The sequence below is a fragment of the Cydia splendana genome, chromosome Z, assembly GCF_910591565.1.
Source record: "Cydia splendana chromosome Z, ilCydSple1.2, whole genome shotgun sequence".
Taxonomy (NCBI): domain Eukaryota; kingdom Metazoa; phylum Arthropoda; class Insecta; order Lepidoptera; family Tortricidae; genus Cydia; species Cydia splendana.
The window spans coordinates 9,461,217-9,474,914 of NC_085987.1; the positions used below are offsets into that span (position 1 = coordinate 9,461,217).

The 13,698-nt window shown below is 36.2% G+C and overlaps 1 protein-coding gene across 2 annotated transcripts in view; it reads left to right on the plus strand.

Annotated features, from left to right (window-relative positions):
* Positions 1 to 9,071: 9,071 nt before the first annotated feature.
* Positions 9,072 to 13,698, plus strand: part of LOC134804211 (beta-1,4-glucuronyltransferase 1) — a 95,479-nt gene continuing 90,852 nt past the window's right edge. For both annotated transcript variants that reach the window (XM_063777176.1, XM_063777175.1), the window contains exon 1: positions 9,072 to 9,292. The gene's annotated coding sequence lies outside the window, so the exon portion shown is untranslated. The remainder of the gene's footprint in view (positions 9,293 to 13,698) is intronic.

Here is a 13,698-nt window from a genome sequence, read left to right on the forward strand (position 1 = left end):
TTGCTTTCCTCCTAAAGTGCAGCTTTTTTTTCATAACAAGCATTGACTATGTAAGCTAATGTTACAAATGATAATGTATACAGTATATATATTAACTAAAACGCGAAAAAAATTGACTCTCCCATTTCCACGCCAGACCAGCCAAAATGTATGAAACAGCTAAATTTTTTCGTGAGATCATGTTTGGTCCCATAAGTACGTGTAAACGTTGCTCAGTTGACCCAAACATTAACGGGTTTGAGAGTTGTCATGTTTAATTAAATTAACGGGTCTACCGCGATATAAACATTATATACAAAAACGGGTAGGTAATTTCACTTTATTTGTTTACCCCTAACATTTATATAGACCACGGGTCACCAATTAGTTTCTTCAGGGGTCCGATTCTTAAAATAAAATAACCATTGCGGTCCGTTTCTACTTGAGTTTACAAAAAAAGCAAAAAAATAAGATAGTTCGTCGGTCCGGATCCGGACCGCGGTCCGCTATTTGGTGACCCCTGATATAGACTAATATCGAGTAGGTAGTTTATTGTTGTTTACCAATATCTCCGTTGACAGCAGAATCTGCCAACTTAGCTTCGTCTAACTCTAGTTTGTTATTGATACTGGTTCAAATCTACACCCCGTGAATCAAGGGCGCTAAAGGTACATAAGTATTCAACCTATAAGTACTTACATACATACCTTTTATAGATACATAATAGGGCCTAATTATTTAAAATCTCCTTCTTCTTATTCTTACCTTTATAGCAAAAATTGCCCGTTTGATGAAAAACAGTGTTAACAATTTAAATAAAAACCATATTTTTTGTTTAACATGTTTTGGGAACTAAATAGTGTAATTTGTACATGACACCGTATTGTACCCACACCCGTTACTTAGTTTACAATCCAACGATAGTTAGGTTAGCTAGGTTTGTAATCTTCCTACCGTCAGTTTATAAATTAACTAGCGAGATTGTAAACTGACGACTTGACGAGTGTTTACAATTTTACGGTGACATACATACACATAGGTATGTAAGGTGAGAATACTAGGTAGGCAAGATATAGGCGAGTGATTCTCAAAATAGTCGCATCTACAGGTTAAAAGGAACGAAAAATTTTTTTTTGTGTTTTTTCAGTTTTAAGAATGAAAAATTTTTTTTTTCTACTGTAATTCTTGAATTAAGATTTCTTATACCAAACTGCAATTGGGTATTTTTAATGTATGGGCTCCCAACTAGAGATGTGCGCCGATGGCAAAATCATCGGCGGCGGCGTCCGATGATTTTTTGACCGGCGGCGGCGGCGTGATCGGCGTGAAATCGGCGTGGCATAATTTTTCATACTGCATGAGAACTTGGCTGTAGAAACTCTATATTAAAGCCTTCTGAGTATTTACTAGGCTATCCAAAACATATTATGTGTGTTTTCTAAATTATTGCCGAAAATTATATCCCATTATGACACTTGGCAACCATTTATTACCAATACCAACCTAACGGTTACCAACGGTATGTTTAAATATTAAAATAAAAAGGATACTTTAAATCGCTACATTTTAGGCAGTATTTTTACTTACTTTGTAAGCGGAATACAAATAAAACACAAAAAAAATCTTTATAAGTTAAGTCTTAAATCTATGTATATTGACTTTTCCCAGCCGCTGTCGCCTCACCTAGGATTTGTTACGAAATAATGATGGACTACATACTTTACATTTGTCTGAACTGAAGTTTAACAGAAATGTAATTTTAGATTAGATTAAAGATGTCATCGTTTTCGAAAGAAAACATCTCTGGCAGGTTGATTCGCTCAACAGAATGTCTTTGAAGTGTCCCGTTTTATGGAATACTAAGGTCTACTTTGTTTTCTTTACTGCTAGCTTAGTGATGATAGTTGGTGATTTAAGTTCCTATAAGTACCTAGGTATAATTGTTTAAGTATAGCTTATTGCGAAGCTTTGGACTGATTTTTATAATTTTGATTGTAATATACAGGGTGTCCCTAGCCATTGGACAAAGCTGAAATGTACATATGCATTAGGGTATTTAGAACCAGTATACAAAGTATCATAACAATCGGTGAAGCGGTTCCGAAGAAATTAACAAATTACATTTTTTTTTACTTTGGAGCAACCTGTATGTGTTAGTAGCTCCTGAGGTAATAAATAGTATGAAACCTTCGACCGTTTTGATTATCTTTTTTATTTATGACATTAATAAGATTCTGAGTATTCTGACTTTTGATAATCATCAATGTCATCATTGCTGCACATTTTCAAACAAATTGTCAAAAGCACTGCCAATGGTTAATACAGTATGTTTCTTTTTGTTGTCGATTATTGGAAATAACTTATATATAAAAAAATAAAAAATATTACCGTTAGAGCATTTCTTAAGGGGCCCACTGATTAACAGTCCGCCGGACGGTATCGGCCTGTCAGTTAGAACAAAATTTTGACAGTTCCGAACAACTGACAGGCCGATACCGTCTGGCGGACTGTTAATCAGTGGGCCCCTTTAGAAGAAACCCTACGTGGGATTTCAGGGTTTTTCCAATGGCTAAGGTCACGCTGTATATTGTTAAGTACAAGAAGCTGATAATCACCATAAAATTACTAAGAATTGATCGTGTGTAATTTTAAATGAAATTGTATATTATGTGATTAATAAATAAATCATATTTATTTATATTTTAAATTGTATATTATGAGATAAATAAATAAATCATTTATTTATCACACAATATACAATTTCATTTACGTTCTACAAAAAAGCTGTGTGAAAAAATATCAAATAATAACCTGAGATCCAGAAACTAGATCTTGTTTAAATTAACACTAAATCGTTATCACAGCTAACACCGCAACGACAAAAATGATGCTAATTTGGTTCACCGGCAAATAATAAGCGAAAAAGCATAAGGATCTTTATATTATACCTCTGATACTATCTATTCACTACGCAACATGGAATAAGACACGATTGGTATCAAAATTTTCCACGCCGATTATACGCCGGTCAAATTTATCGGCGGCGGCGGCGTGGAAAAATCGTCGGCGGCGGCGGCGCGGCGGCGCGGCGCACATGTCTACTCCCAACTCAACTATAATATTCATTTCGATACAGTTTAGTCAACTATAATGAAATTGACCAATCACAGCTCGCCGCGATCAAGAGGACGAAACAAAACCATAGCTCAAAATAATTATTTATTTTAGGTTGTATAGTAGAAACAATTGCTTCATAAGTCAGAAACGCGCATGTGACACCCTTAATATAGCAACATCCATAGACTACGAAAACCACTTAGCGTTGCTTGTTAGTCTCCATACGCTACGGTGGCCGAAATCGAGAAAACAACTGTCTAAAAATTGAATTTAGCGCGAAGCAAGTACCAGGGCCTCATGAGTTACGAGAAGGTGTTGTTGACCAGCCCGCCGGGGCGCGTACCAGTATGAAGGTATCGCGGCTGCTCGCGTATTTTTGTTTGTTTGTTTGTTTGGCGTGCTTTTGGTTTGGTTTGTTTGTATGATTCCACTAGTTTAAAGTATTATTTTTGTTGACGCGTAGAAAAAGTATTGTATACAATAGTGATATAATCAAGCTTTTCAATCTCGTACCTTACTTAGACAACTCAGCAAGCTTCGTTGTCTAAACACGGTACTCGACTGAAAAGCTCTCTATTATATCACGATTGTATAAAATACTATATTTTTATTTAAAACCATAAACATAATGTACTATAATATAATATGAATTAAAGATTTAAAAACTAAACTAAAATTAAAATAAACCTACTTAAAAATTTAACTAATACTTATAATATTATATAAAAACTAAATTATACTAATAAAATATATAAAAATAAAAAGAAGTTATAAAGAGAATACCCCTTCTTAAACATAATTAATATCAAACTTATTACAATAAAAGATAACCTAAAATTAAAACTACCTACAAAACTAAAACTAATACCTAAAAAATAAATAAAACATAGCATGGGTGACCTAGCTCAATATGTATATATTAGGCTAGATCACCCAGGTCCGATCCCTGTGGAAGGGTTCCCATGAGGCTGGCTGCGTTCCCCCTTTGGATGGCTATGCCAATCCGTTGGGCGAGGAACGAGCCAGCCTTACGGTAAATACTATTAAAACTTCAAGTAAGTAACTCAAATTTCAAAATGGGAACGAAATTATGGCGAGTTTAAGTTTTGAAATACAGGTTAAAATTACACGACACAGGTTAGGAGGGAAATGTAGCAGTTTAAAGTGAGTTTTAATATAAAATAATAGTCAAATTGATAGAGTGTGAACATCCAGACGGCCAGCACGAGCTGACGTTAAGTATTATGCTATGCTAGTGAAAGCGGACATATATAGACTGAAAGGTCCTGTACATATGTGTATCGAGTCAGAAGTCACAATAACCTGTCAAGATTTACATTAACCTGTACATTGATCAGACAGGTTAAAGTTAAGCAGGTTACAGTGAAAAATACATTCTTTTATATTTTATCTCTTAAACGGATACCTAATAATACGAATGTCTCACTTTTAGCATAGATGAATATACCTTCATACAAAATTAAAATAATATTATTACATTATGTCCCATACCAATTTCGTAAAATAATCGAGACAAGTTAAAGTTAACATTTTGTTACTAACTCCAGATTTCTGCCTTTAATCACTTGTCTCTCCGAAACTACGACACTTGGGTCACAATGGTTCCCTACGGTGGTTAGTTTGATACTTAAGTACCTAATATTTTGCCACAGTTATGATCTAAATATAATTTTGTGTGCGTGAGTGAGATGTGATACCGTGGATGTACAGGTCACAGTGAAAATATCCTTGGACAAACTTCGTGCGTGCATATTGTTGTACAAAAATTATATACATATAAGACCCGTGCAACGTACATTTTAAAAGATATTGTCTATGTAATTATATAGCATGATATTTTATTAACATTAACTGGTGCTTATAAAATCTAAAAAACTAAAACAGGAAGAGCGATGCATTTGGACAAGACAGGTTACACTTATATTGAATAGATTTTTCGCATGGTAGTAGCTAATACTATTTGCAGTTTATGTGATTTTTTCCATAGGTGTACCTTTATAAATAAGTACTTGTTGAAAAGAGCGGTCAAAAAATTCTCTGACATTTTAATCATTATTTTTTCAGGGAATTAAATATTTAGAAAAATCTGAGTTATACTCCTACTCATTCTTTGTAGCTATGATTTGGTTTGATTGCTCTACCTTATATAGTTCGGGAGAAAAACCGGCCAAGTGCGAGTCGGACTCGCACACACACGAAGGGTTCCGTACCTATAAAACCCCGTATCCGTTCCGTGGGGTATCTATAAAAACGGTCACCCATCCAAGTACTGACCCCGGCCTGACGTTGCTTAACTTCGGTCAAAAATCACGTTTGTTGTATGGGAGCCCCACTTAAATCTTTATTTTATTCTGTTTTTAGTATTTGTTATTATAGCGGCAACAGAATAACATCATCTGTGAAAATTTCAGCTGTCTAGCTATCACAGATCACGAGATACAGCCTGGTGACAGACAGACAGACAGAGTTTTTAAGTATGTTGCACCAATTATATTGAATTGATTTTTCGCATGGTAGTAGCTAATACTATTTGCAGTTTATGTGATTTTTTCCATAGGTGTACCTTTACAAATACATGTTGAAAAGAGCTGTCAAAATAATCTCTGACATTTTAATCATTATTTTTTCAGGGAATTAAATATTTAAAGAAATCTGAATTATACTCCTACTCATTCTTTGTAGCTATGATTTGGTTTGATTGCTCTACCTTATATAGTTCAGGAGAAAAACGACTTTGAAAAATGTGTCCATAAAATGACGTTTATGACATTATCTCGGTGACGGTTCAAGATAGGGGGCTGAAAGTTAAGGCGTTTCTATATTATAAGATAGCCAACAAATGACATTATAAAAATCCGATATTCGTCACAGGGGCCACTTCTCCTTCCTTAGCCTGTTAGACCCTTTAAGGTGTTTCTATATTATAAGATAGCCAACAAATGACATTATAAAAATCCGATATTCGTCACAGGGGCCACTTCTCCTACCTTAGCCTGCTAGACCCTTTCAACTTTCTTTCATTTAGAGTTTCGGCTCTGAGTTGGAATCAGTCAGGACATGCGCATTTAGGTATATACGAGTATATAGATAGAATTTTACAAAGTAAAGTCACAATGTCACTTTTTCACAAAGTACGTAAACGGTCAGTTATCACTATCAGTAACAATCAAAACAACTGATTTAGGGCCAGTTGCACCAACCACAATTAACAGACTGGTCAACGTCAAGCAGCAGAGAACTATGAAACTTTCCATACAATAAAATTTAGCGAATGCTAAAACGGTGACAGACGGTTTAGTGCAACCGACCCTTAATCGGTTATCGCTAAGTAGGCTTTAAGTAGGTACCTAATAAATAAATTAAGTAGGTTCATAATTAAAGAAGGTAGGTACGTCATTAAAATTAACCTGCTTTTTAGGGTTCCGTACCCAAAGGGTAAAACGGGACCCTATTACTAAGACTTCGCTGTCTGTCCGTCCGTCCGTCCGTCCGTCCGTCCGTCCGTCCGTCCGTCCGTCCGTCCGTCCGTCTGTCACCAGGCTGTATCTCACGAACCGTGATAGCTAGACAGTTGAAATTTTCACAGATGATGTATTTCTGTTGCCGCTATAACAACAAATACTAAAAACAGAATAAAATAAAGATTTAAATGGGGCTCCCATACAACAAACGTGATTTTTGACCAAAGTTAAGCAACGTCGGGAGTGGTCAGTATTTGGATGGGTGACCGTTTTTTTTTTTTGCTTTTTTTTGGTTTTTTTTTTTGGATTATGGTACGGAACCCTTCGTGCGCGAGTCCGACTCGCACTTGCCCGGTTTTTATTTTATATTTTTATTCAAATCATTGGTAACATTAGTTACACTAATATGTTACGGTGTACTGTACAATGTTACAATTTAAGCTTTTGTATTTCCGTTAGACGTCTAATTAATTCCTACAAGTAGGTACCTACTTACTTAATTAAAAAAAACCGGCCAAGTGCGAGTCGGACTCGCACACGAAGGGTTCCGTACCATTATCTATAAAAACGGTCACCCATCCAAGTACTGACCCCGCCCGACGTTGTTTAACTTCGGTCAAAAATCACGTTTGTTGTATGGGAGCCGCACTTAAATCTTTATTTTATTCTGTTTTTAGTATTTGTTGTTACTTATAGCGGCAACAGAAATACATCATCTGTGAAAATTTCAGCTGTCTAGCTATCACAGATCACGAGATACAGCCTGGTGACAGACGGACGGACGGAGAGCGGAGTCTTAGTAATAGTCCCGTTTTACCCTTTGGGTACGGAACCCTAAAAAGATAAGTAACATAAATGGTACTACCTACCTAAGCAAAGGCACAATTGTAAATGTGCGAAGTACGAAACCCTTGAAACGCGAGTTCGTCTCATACTTGGCCGGTTTTCATATTATTTTTATACTTTTTGATTGAGCATTGCCTTGCATCGGTAATGAATTGAAAATGTTATAATTATCAATGTTATCATACACATTCGGAGAGACAATAGCACCCAACTCATATATCGTTAAACACTTTCATTTGCTCGTGTTTGAGAATACAGCCACTAATTTCTGACATTAAAGACCGTATCATTAATTATAGGGACAACTTTACTTAGCCGTTTTTTTTTTGGTATTATATTTTTATTTCAAAATTACGCATGTGTTTAATTAGTGCTTTCATAAGGAACACGTTTCTTCCTGGGACCTCGACGTAAAGTATATGGTTTGGACAAAATTTACCCAATCCTCTCGAGTAACAATTACGACTGCTGACAAATACTACAAGAAAATTTGCGGTTTGCGAACAAGACATTATCACACAAAAAAAATCGTACTATGTAAACAGCAATTACACATTATTCGTATAGCGAAACATCTGGACATAGTCTAAGCATTTTTTTCGTTAAAAATAAAGTTTAGGATCTGTGCATGGTAGCCTTTTAGAGAATATGGCATGTTGCTTACGACAACTCTGACTTTGACATCTAATATAACTATCATGGAGCGTTTCTATATCGACCCGCTCTAGCGATGGATCAACGCCATGAATGTCCGTTAGGCTTTGGTTTTTCGCTTATTCTTATAGCTGTCTCCGTCATTTCGCTTGCATCAGAAATTGAAGGGATTCCAAAACGTGGGGTGAAAAATCGTTTTTATGTAAAAATAAAAATTGACCACATTTATTCCGCAGCTGCTAAATTGAACAATCATGAAGAGGACACTTAGATAACATGTTTTGGCAGCCTATTAACCTGTTGTTACTTTAAATCGTACCAAAGAGTCCGTGAAATAGACTCAAATTCATCTCGATTGGCTTGTCCGGACTGTATTTGCTATACGGTATTAAAAGCATCATAAAGTCCCTAAAATAAAACAAATGTCAAACCTTCTTAAATCACATATTAGCTTAAAAATACCCTCAGATCAAACTCTTAGAACATAGTAATACAAAATAATACACATGCCAACACTTAGACCAGGTTTTATCTGTCCCTATACTTAACAATACGGTCTTTAGTTAGGTAGGTACTCACTTTTCCACTTTTCGAACTTGTAGCATGAATACTAAGTACCTAAGTAACTAGCAGGTATTAAAGTGGTTGAAATATTGGATTAACAGTAGGTAAGTCCAATCTATCTAAGAAATTCATACTTACCTACAATTTGAAACGTGCGTGCGTTTGTTAGGTAGGTACAGAATACTATATCGAGCAGTGCAAACTTTAAGAGTTCAAAGGCGGAGAGGGCGACCGAGTTTGACGGAACCGTAGCCGGGCCGAAGTCCTTCGACAAATTCAGCCAGGCCAGACGGGTCTTTGTGCTAATCTTAGAAGGGACAAAAAACCGTCGGATTGTGGCCCTTCTTACACGGTCCCCCGTGTCGGCCGACGGGCCGTCGGGCGCGCGGCGTGCGACCGACGTCGCGTCAGAACCACACAAGTATACTATACGTACACAAACCCACCAGTACTCCGCGCGGCGGCACTCGGGGTGCGCGTGTCGCCTTCCAAACACTCACATTAACACACTGACGCGCCACAACTGCATTGTGCATTTGCGACAACAATAGCTATTTGCTAACCTGAAAGTGAAACATTGCCGGCGTTCCGGTGCCCTCACGTAAATGCTTGTTCCCGTCCGCGAGGAGAAAAATAAACATAGCACTTCGGTAAGTTTATTTATTGGTCGCTTAATACTTTAAATCTTTACTTTCCATCGCATGTGATACACTGTAAGACGGCCCTTAGGATGCTGGGGATAGAAAGAGATTAAAAAACTTACTTTAAAGCACTTGTATTATTTACTTTGAGAGCATGGGCTTCTAAGTAGGAACTTTTAAACAAGTTATGGTAATTTAGTTGCTCTGCTGATGATTTTATTCTGTATTAATAATCATCATCCCACACATTTAACCGATATTGGTAGCGAAAGCGAATTTTTTTCGAACTACTTCAACCGTTTCCGATAGTGAAAAGACGCTGGAGCAATTAGCGTCCATATAATTACTGATTACCCATAACCGTTCTAGCCTAGGAATAGTAGGAATGCACTAGCGCTGAGAATATACATTCCGGTCACTCGATTGCAGTTTTACACTAACATTCCGTTTGGTACATAGGCGGTTAGCTGATACATTCACGACAATTTGCATCCAGTTTCTAATAGTAGGTAGGTACCTACCTTGTTAAATAGGTACTTACACACATTATAACCTAGGTGCATGTAAATTTGTACATTAATTAATAGAAATAAGTACGTACAGTTACAGTCAGCAGCATAAGATGGTGACACCCAACATGTGGCCAGTCGTAACGCAACACTCTTTTGTTACCATGGAAATACTCAAATACCATGTCCATGGGCGGCGATGACTACTTCCCATCAGGCGGCTCATTTGCTCCTATTACATAAAAAAAATAGGGATTATATTCCGATACTTACATATTTAGCACTTCATTGACTTCGCTATCTACTTGAATAGCTATTTGCGTGCACTGACCACAGATAAGATGATGACTTGAATTTTGACAACCCTAAATAGCCGAAAGGGATAGTGCCATACATTAGAAAGGGATAGCATGATTCGTCCCTGAATCGCTGTCAAACTTCGGTTTTGTAGGAAGTGTCCGTTCTGTACGGTAGTAGGTACTATATTTATTCTGTGGTATGGATTATATTTCAATATCCTTGACCGTACTTCCTCTGTTTCGACCCGCTTATCTCTAATTTATGAATTCGATTAAATATGAATATTAAATATATGAAATTAATATGTACTAAAATTTGACCACTGATTAGATGTTCCAATTAGAACCAAAAATCACAAGTTTGTCGTTAGCTGGTTTGTTACTGCACACTGTTGTATGGGGACCTTGCACTTTGAGACTATGCGCTGAAACTTGGCACAGTTGATTCTTAGCTGGTCTTGAGCAGATACAGACCGGGAGCCGTCGAGAGCCACCTCCCATTTAGTTTGGGGGGGGAGTTCGACGCTGCCGCGCTTCACTTGGAGCAACATTTCTCTAAAACTATACCTATTAGGGCATGTAATATATCATTTTCGGATAAATTAAGGATGAGGAATCTAGTTTTGGAACAAAAACAATGCACTAATCATTGATGTTAGCGAAAAAAAGTAGCACTTATTTTATAAGAAATCTGAAACAGATTATTTACGTAAAAGATATTTTTTTGCTGTGGGCTACCGTTTACGAGTTATTTACGAAAAACTTAAAAAATAAACGATTGTAGAACAAATTATAAGTAACTTTCCCACATTAATAATATTTTGTATTGAGATCACTCTGGCCCACACTTAATATTTTTTTTTATCTCCCATGTAACAACAGTTTTGTATAATAAACTATATATTTTCTTAAACGTAATAAGTGTAGCTTTACAACTATATTTTTTGTTCTCAGATTCCTACTACACTTTAAAAAAAAAATTGGTAATTATGAAAAAATCCAAGATACGTTTTTTTGTCTTTTCTACTTTACTTATGTTTTTTTTTGTTAGAAAGTGCATTGTTTTGGTTCCAAAAAAAATTCCTCATCCTTAATTTATCCGAAAATGATATATCACATGCCCTAATAGGTACAGTTTTAGAGAAATGTTGCTCCAAGTGAAGCGCGGCGGCGTCGAACTCTTCTTTTGAACAACAAAATACCTACAATGTATAAAAAATATGAAAATTAATATTTTTACTTTTAGTAGGTAGTCGTATCCGACATTAGATATCGGATCAGATCGGACAATGTGAAAACGCTCTTGAGCTTTACGCGTTTATCCTCATTGCATGTCATGGTTACTGACTTTGAGGAAATCATTAGGAAGTTCAAATTTAAAGTATTTTTTATTCGTTACTCAACAACCTAATAACTCTGTTCCTTCGGTAAAAATACAAATTAAATTCCTACTACTGCTGGAATAAAGCAAGCACAAAACATTAATTACCACCAAGCTTACGACGTGAAAAGTTTGGAAAACACTGCGACTGCTGACACTGATTGAGAAGGAAATAATAATTAACACGCGTTCGACAAGGATGACAGTCAGGGACAAAATAGCGGATTGTCAAATGTGACAGCGCTATCCTGTGTTGCCAGTAGTGTAAACAGAATTAACCGAACGTCTGAAATTTCTTTCGTGAATCAGAAGATATTGCTAACGAATAATTAAAAATTACGTGTTATTGTAAAATTTAAGATAGAATACATATAAATGAAAATTATAAAATTATAAAGAAATATTTTAACTTATTAACCATAGATATAATGTACCCATGTAACATGTTATGTTGAAATAAAGTGGCAATGTTATTGTGACGTAGGCCTGTGTCACTCTGGGAAGAGAAGACCATGTTTTATTAGGGTTCCGTACCCAAAGGGTAAAACGGGACCCTATTATTAGGGTTCCGTACCCAAAGGGTAAAACGGGACCCTATTACTAAGACTTCGCTGTCCGTCCGTCCGTCCGTCCGTCCGTCCGTCCGTCCGTCCGTCCGTCTGTCACCAGGCTGTATCTCACGAACCGTGATAGCTAGACAGTTGAAATTTTCACAGATGATGTATTTCTGTTGCCGCTATAACAACAAATACTAAAAACAGAATAAAATAAAGATTTAAATGGGGCTCCCATACAACAAACGTGATTTTTGACCAAAGTTAAGCAACGTCGGGAGTGGTCAGTACTTGGATGGGTGACCGTTTTTTTTTTTTGCTTTTTTTTTTGTTTTATATGGTACGGAACCCTTCGTGCGCGAGTCCGACTCGCACTTGCCCGATTTTTTAGACCATGTGAGGAGCGAAGTTTTGCAGTAGGTAGGTAGGTGGGTACGTACCAAGTTCTTAAGAAATAATAAACATTTTATTAAAAGAGGGTTTACAGGCAGGACCTTCGACGCAATACATATATACTTACTAGAAAAAACAACAATTAATTAAAGGTGTGTGTAAACCATGATATACCATAACACTTAAATGAAAGCTATAATTACTTATTCACCACACCAGCTCGTAAAGGCAAATTTTCATTTTTACTACAAGAGTGTCAAATGAGTTGATGCACATTTTGAGTGGTTTCCTTCATGTTGTTTGGTAGGATTGACTTTTAATTTTAAATGATTTTTCATTTAGCATATTCCTCGCGTTGGTGTGGTTTCACTCTGCAGCAAAGTTTGTTTAACCCTCGTGTTTAACCTTCGCAACACTTAAGATTCCACATTTCGAACCACTCGGTAAGCTGGCGGTTCAACTTTGGAATAAATCGCTTGCTCGGGTTCTCGGGTATCAAGGAAATAAAAAAATACCTAACTGTTAATAATAACTTGGGACATACTATATGTATAATTAGCTACATAGTCAGTCTTAGCTGTAAATAAAAAACCGGCCAAGTGCGAGTTGGATCGCGATCGATAACTTTTTTATTTTAAAATTATATAAAAAATATATTTGAAATTCTCAAAAGGAGCTCTTTCATTGATATAGATATAACACGATATAGTTTGAAAAATTTCATTTTTTATCTTTCTCATTTACCCCCCAAAATTGGCCCCCATGTTTAAAATTCATTTGTTTACGTTACTTGTCCGTCTTTGGGTCACTAATTTACATAGGTATGTGTACCAAATTTCAACTTAATTGGTCCAGTAGTTTCCGAGAAAATAGGCTGTGACAGACAGACAGACGCACGACTGATCCTATAAGGGTTTCGTTTTTTCCTTTTGAGTTACGGAACCCTAAAAAATATTAAAAACAGATGATATAAGTGACCAATTCAAACAAATCTATCATAATAGGTTTAATATACCTAATATAAATTCGGTGAAACAAAAGCTCAGAACCGATTGAGATAAATTCTTATTTTGTAACCTGTAAGTAATAAAAATTTAACCGCAAAAACTGAGGCAATATTTTAGAGGATCTGAACGAACATAGGAAGCTTAGCTGTGTTATGTGGTAGTACCTAAAGTAATAAGACATAAGCCAACCACTCTATCCATCGAATTCCAGAAATATGACGTGGCCCCTCGTAAATATGACGTCATCCTCCATAATCGTGTAAACTTACTGT